Source organism: Anneissia japonica, unplaced genomic scaffold (assembly GCF_011630105.1).
Source record: "Anneissia japonica isolate Jap-2015-1 unplaced genomic scaffold, ASM1163010v1 scaffold287760_len733007_cov179, whole genome shotgun sequence".
NCBI classification, from domain to species: domain Eukaryota; kingdom Metazoa; phylum Echinodermata; class Crinoidea; order Comatulida; family Comatulidae; genus Anneissia; species Anneissia japonica.
Window position 1 is genome coordinate 399,271 of NW_022699005.1, and position 6,699 is coordinate 405,969.

A 6,699-nucleotide genomic window follows, 5' to 3' on the forward strand; every position below is an offset into this window, starting at 1 on the left:
ATAGCCGAGGCTTAACAGGTGCTGACCAGAGATCAATTAGATCAATTCCTGGTAGCGACGAGGGCGTCTGACTTGGCTTGGAACTATCATCTTTTTTCACATTTTCAACTAACCTGTGTTTGCTTTACAGCGCATAGTGGCTTTTTGTAATTTCCACTATATAAATTTGAAACCATTAACCATACGGATGATACAGAATATGTCATAGCCGTCGATCTTCTTGCTTTTCTGTGCTTTGAATACAATTTCGTTTGCTCAACTTGATCCTGACGTATTCCCTATTGCCTCCTTCAACCCGATTAAAGAATGTCATCAAACTGTAACCCAAAATTAGACACCATGAAGTACTGTATTTAAATTTCCATTTCCTATAGGTCATTTAAACAGTGGACTAATATAGTTTTAATTTTTGCTTTCACTGCTTATGATAAGTAAGGCAGCTAATATATACAATTGATCAGATTGGAATATACGATCAGCACCGTAGGCTTATGATTATGACGCATTTCAGTCATAGCGTGAATGTAGCTTATTATTATATTTGAGGCAATAATACAAAAATAATAATAATAAAAAAATACAATGAATTGAATAGGCCTACTGTTTTATTATTACTATTATGGTGGCATTCTTCACTCTCGAAAGACTATGGAGTCGCACTCTGGATGGTGTTTCCGAAACATCGTCTAGCATGACTGTGTAAACCGATTCGGGCGTGACAATCCCTTCCGCACTGGAAGCAGGTGTAGTCTGTTGCTGATACGGCTTCCTGGTTCCGGGCCTTTTGTCTTTGTCTCTTTGCTTCATTTTGTTGTACAAGTGTTTCTTCAAACTGTGAAAGGTCTCGTAACATCATCATTAACATAATCATAATTATTGTTATCATTGTAATTATAAATACAATTTTTAAAAACGGATTAACTGATCTGAATAAAAGTTTAAAAAAAGTTTAACCAAGTTACAAGAAAAAATGATTATGTGTTGGTGACGATGTAAATGTGAGGTTCATTTTATTTTCTGACGTCCTGGACCTAGATATTTCTAAAAACTTATCAATGGATCTAAATGAAACTTTCTATAATAGTTTGTCAAGGTCTAGTAAAGAAGTGGTTAATTTTTTTGTGACGATCAGGAGTAGGATGTGGATATGAGGACCATTCAAAGGAAAACGTCCCAGACAGGTGATATTTTGAAAAATGATCAAGTGATCTAAATGATACATTCTGAAAAGTTTAACCAAGGTATAAGGAAGAAACTATTATGTGTTGATGACAATCCAATTCAGGGTGTAAATGGGTCATTTTAATTTCCGACGTCGCAGACTATTTCTAAGAAATTCTACATGAAACTTTCTATAATAGATTATCCAGGTCCAGTAAAGAAATGTATACATTTTTGTGACAATCTGGAGTAGTGTGTGGATATGAGGACCATTCAAAAAGAAAAACGTCCCAGACCAGATATTTTAAAAAAAGTATAAACTGCTCTGAATGAAACTTTCGGGGAACTTTAACCAAGATACAAACCAAGATACAAGGAATCGTGGTAAGAAATGTTGGTAACGATACCTATTCAGGTGTGAAGTTTGGAGTTATTTTAAGTGCTACCGTTCCAGATCTAAATATCTAAAAAAACTGACGAATAAACATTAAAAAAAAAAAAACTTACAGAATGGTTTGTAATTGTCCAATAAGGAAATGATAACATTTTGGTGACAATCCGGAGCAGGGTGGGTACATGATGGCCATGTAACGGTAAAATTGATCTGAATAGAACTTTCTTGAAACTTTTTCATGTTACAAGGAAGTATTTTATAAATCTTAGTGACGATCCACATTCGGGTGTGAATTTCAGGGTCATTAAAACTGCTAAGGTCCCAGACCTAAATATCTCCAGTAACTTATAAATGGATCTAAATAAAACCTTCCAGAATAGTTTTCCATGGTCCAAAGAAGAAATGATGAAATGTTGGTATTAAAGTATTAATGGATCTAAATTAAGCTTTCTAGAATAGCATTTGGGTACAACGTACAGCACGAGAAGTTGTCTAATTGTTACAAGCAGTAAAGCGATTTGAATTTTATATGCACGTCAGTAGCATACGTGGTATTGTCGTATGTAGATTACTTACATGAATGTGGTATTTCTACACTTGGATCAATAACTTTTTTAAATTGACGATCATACAATCGCTAATCCCCCTTTAGGGCATCCAACCTTCTAACATTGTTTGAATGCTTCAATACCGGGTGCATATTAAGGGGTTTGTCCCTACTGGTGTGCCCCTTCACATAAATTGGCTGTAAACACCGTGAAAAGGTCTGTCCACTTACTTATATCATACTCATCATGTTTTTTCACAGGAACCCAAGTGGTCATCAATATCCCCCATTTGTTCACCATTCTTTGCTCGTAAACCGCCTTTTGCTAGTTACCCTTATCTAGGCATTTCAATTCTATGTATTCCCCTGCCCATATCTTACGTTTAATTTAAAATTCAATTAAAGAAGCAAGTGGAATTGAATTTGATATATATTCTTTATCATTGTTTGCATTAACTTGTAAATTTGTGTGTGTCACGTTTTGTGTGTGTGTTTTTTTGTGTTCGAAAAATCTCAAAAACTGTTGCAAAGATATAAATGAAAATAACAGGGAGTGTTATGTATGACCCAATGAAGAAATTGTTACATTTTGGTGTCGGTCCGGAATAGGGTGTGGATTTGAGGACCAATTAAAGGGATTTAAGAGTAAAAATTCTAAGTATACCACATATTTTAAAAACGTGCAACAACTTATCTGAATTAAAATTTAGTGAAAGTTTAACCAAGTTACAAGAAAGAAATTATTACATGTTGGTGGCGATCCAAATTTGGGTGTGAATTTGAGGGTCATTTAAAGTTCTAAGGTCGTGTGTGTTTGTTGTGTTCAAAACATCTCAAAAACGGCTACACAAATCTAAAAGGAAGTTACAGTTAAAATCCCGGAGTGTTTTGAGGATATGAGGACTATTCAAAGGAAAACGTACCAGACCAGATAATATTTCTAAAAATGTTGAGGGCCATCTATAAGTTCTAGACCTAAATATCTCTATAATGGATCAATGGATAAAAATGACACATTTTCCAGAATAGATTGTCATGTTTTAATGAAGAAATGTTTAATGTTTGGTCAGGATCCGAACTAGGGTGTGGATATTACCCCTATTACCGTAGGGAGAAACACAAGCTATTATATGTGATGAACATTTTAATTAGTGAAATTACAGTAAAGGTGTACAGCTTTTTATATGTACTAACTTAACTTATTTTTTTGCAACTGATTGGGAATATTTTTAATGCACCTTTACATTTAAACATGTGACGCTAAAAACCAAAACACCATATTTCTATTTGCATAGTATTTCCATTTCAATACTAATACGTGGCATGTATTTTTTTTTTTTTTTTTTGTCAGGTATAAGAGTAATTTTTTTTTTGGTCAGGTATAAGAGTAAAACGTTCGAGCGTGTTAAGCCAGGAGATGTAAGAAAATTAGCAGGTGTAAAACTGATACAATAAAATGCGTTTGCAAAATGAAGTGATTACATTTTGGTGTGGATATATGGACCATTCAAAGAAAAACATCCCAGATCAGTTATCTCAAAGTCTAATCAACTGATGTGAATAAAACTTCTGTGTAGTGTAATTTTTTTCAGTAGACGGTGTTTGGTGGTTGGAAAGTAGGAATAAATTTGTGGGGATTTATTTCATAGAAACTGATTTGCAATTGGCGGAGATATGCTCTCTACTGAGTGCTATTGTTGTTATTGTTATTGCTTTTATTGCTATTGCTATTATTATTGCTATTGCTATTATTATTGCTATTGTTATTGTTATTATTATTGTTATTATTATTATTAATATTATAGCCATTATTGGCTTTTCTTGTGTAAGCAGAAAAAGCAAATTGTTTTTGTTCTAATTTTTCTTCTTATATCACGTTTCGTATGTTTTTGTACCCCAGGACTTTGTCACTTTCCGTCCTTGACTGTTCTTCAAACATTGTTGAACCAAAGATTAAAAGAACAACAAAGATGTGCACTTTAGAATATGACGTCAATGTACATATTTTTAATACCATTCAAAGCAAAATATCCCAGATCAGTTATCTCAAAGTCTAATCAACTGATGTGAATGAAACTTTCGTGTTAGTGTAATTTTTTTAAGTAGATGGTGGTTGGTGGTTGGAAAGTAGGAACACATTTGTGGGGATTTATTTTATGGAAACTGATTTGCAGTTGGCGGAGATATGCTCTCTACTGAGTGCTATTGTTGTTGTTATTCTTGTTAGTGATATTGCTATTATTGCTATTGCTGTTGCTATTATTATTATCACTATAATAATAATAATAATAATAATTATTATTATTATTATTATTATTATTATATTAATATTATTGCTATTATTAGCGTTTCCTGTGTAAGCAGAAAAAGTAATTGTTTTTGTTCTGATTTTTTCTTATTTCATGTTTCGTATGTTTGTGCACAGCACTTTGTCACTTTCTGTCAATTGAATCTTCTTCAAAAATTGTCGAAGCAAAGATTAGAAGAAAAAGGATGTGCACGTTAAAATTTGACGTCAATGTACATATTTCTAATTCCAATGAACGAGTAATTAAACGTTTATGTTAACGCAATTTGCGTTTTCTGAACCGTTTCAAAATAGCTTCAGCTACAGTTCAACACAAAATTACCGTGAAATGCATTAGCAGTTTTTGCACTCGACTTATAACGTTACGCATGGTATAAACTAAAAAAATAGAATTCTGCAGAGACGGGTTCCTCTTTAAGAAATCTTAGTAGAGCGGCTAAGGTTGAATTTCAGGTAGAATCGTGCACTTCTGGAAGAAAGCATGAAACTTCCCACAGTGATACTATGATACTTAAAGATCATTAAACAAAAATAGACCCCAAAAAATAACGCCTCCTAATGGCCACCATATTGAAATCCAATATGGCCGCCAAAATATTTGATTTTAGCCAATATATTCATATCTACAGCACATGTCATTGCCAAATGAAGATCATTACCTATGTTTTCAATATCAGAAATTATGTCAGAAGACCACCATATTAAATTTCAAAATGGCTGCCATCTGGAAATTTAATATGGCCACTAAATTAATTAATTTTAGCCTATGTATTCATATTTTCAGCACATATCACTCCAACTGAAGTTCATTAACTATGTTTTCAATATCAGGGAGTGTCATGCAATCATCAGAATTTATGTCAGATGGCGCCGCCATATTGGATTTCAAGATGGCCGCCAAATTATTGCTATTTTTGTCAATATCCTATCTACAGACCTAGCACTGTCAATCAAAGACCGTTACCCATGTTTTCGACATCAAGGACTATCATGCAGTCATCAGAAATTATGTCAGAATGCCACCATTGAATTTCAAGATTGCTGTCATACTAGATTTCAAGATGGCCGACAAATTAATTATAATTAATGTTGTAAATATCGTCATATCTACAACACCTAGCACTGTCAAAGATATTTACTCGTGTGTTCGATGTCAGGGAGTATCATGCAGATATCAGAGATTATATCAGAAGGCCGCCATATTGAATTTCAAGATGGCTACCATATTGGATATCAAGATGGCGGCCAAAATATTTTTCCATATTTACATATGTAAAGTACCAGCACTGTGAATCAAGGGATGTCATGCAATCATCAAACATCTCATAATCATAGTAAAAGCTGCCATATGGCAGTAAAGTAACACCATAAAAAAAAAGTCCGACAACTGCCACGTTGGATTTCAGAATGATTGCCAATTAAGAAAGTTACATGGAAGAAATGGAAATTAAAAAATATTAATAGAAAACAACAGTTAAGGAATAACAAATTGGTAATCAATCGAAAGTAATGAAAATTAAAAAAAAAAATAAGTGAATAACTGCTTTGTATGGTATGAGAGCAAGTGCAGGAGAGAGATAGATGCAGATATTAAAAATCGTTGTTTATATTAAAGCTAGTTTTAGCATAAATTAAATTATGTAAACATAAATAAAATATTCAAATTATTGGTGTGAAGACACCAATATCGAATAGACCTCATGTCTATGAGATGGCTAATTATCATTTTCAAATGATATATAAACATATGTAAATATTGAAAGGGAAAGAAACGGAAAAAAAATTAAAGAAAGGAAAAGAAATGACGAAAAGGAAAAAAACTGGAAAGGGAAATGAAATAAAAAAGAATAGAAAATGAATATAATGGAGAAAGTGAAAAGAAATAAAAGAAACATCAAGAAAAATTAAGAAAATTATATAAATAACTTTAGCATAAATGAAATTATGTAGACATAAGTTAAATATCACATTGAAGCAATGGTATGAAGGCAATAATATCGAATAGACTTCTAAATATCATTTTCAAATATGTATATATATATATATATATATATAATATAAATTTTAAAAGGCAAATGGGAAAACCCCATAAAACAGCAAACGGCCACATAATGCAAAACTATTTAAAATTAAAATTAATTTTAAATAGTTTTGCATTATGTGGCCGTTTGGTGTTTTATGGGGTTTTCCCATTTGCCTTTTAAAATTTATATATTATTAAAGAATCTCTATTGAGATCCAGCGGGCCGCCATTGATGCACGGTAGAGATTGCATCTTTAGATCTCCAA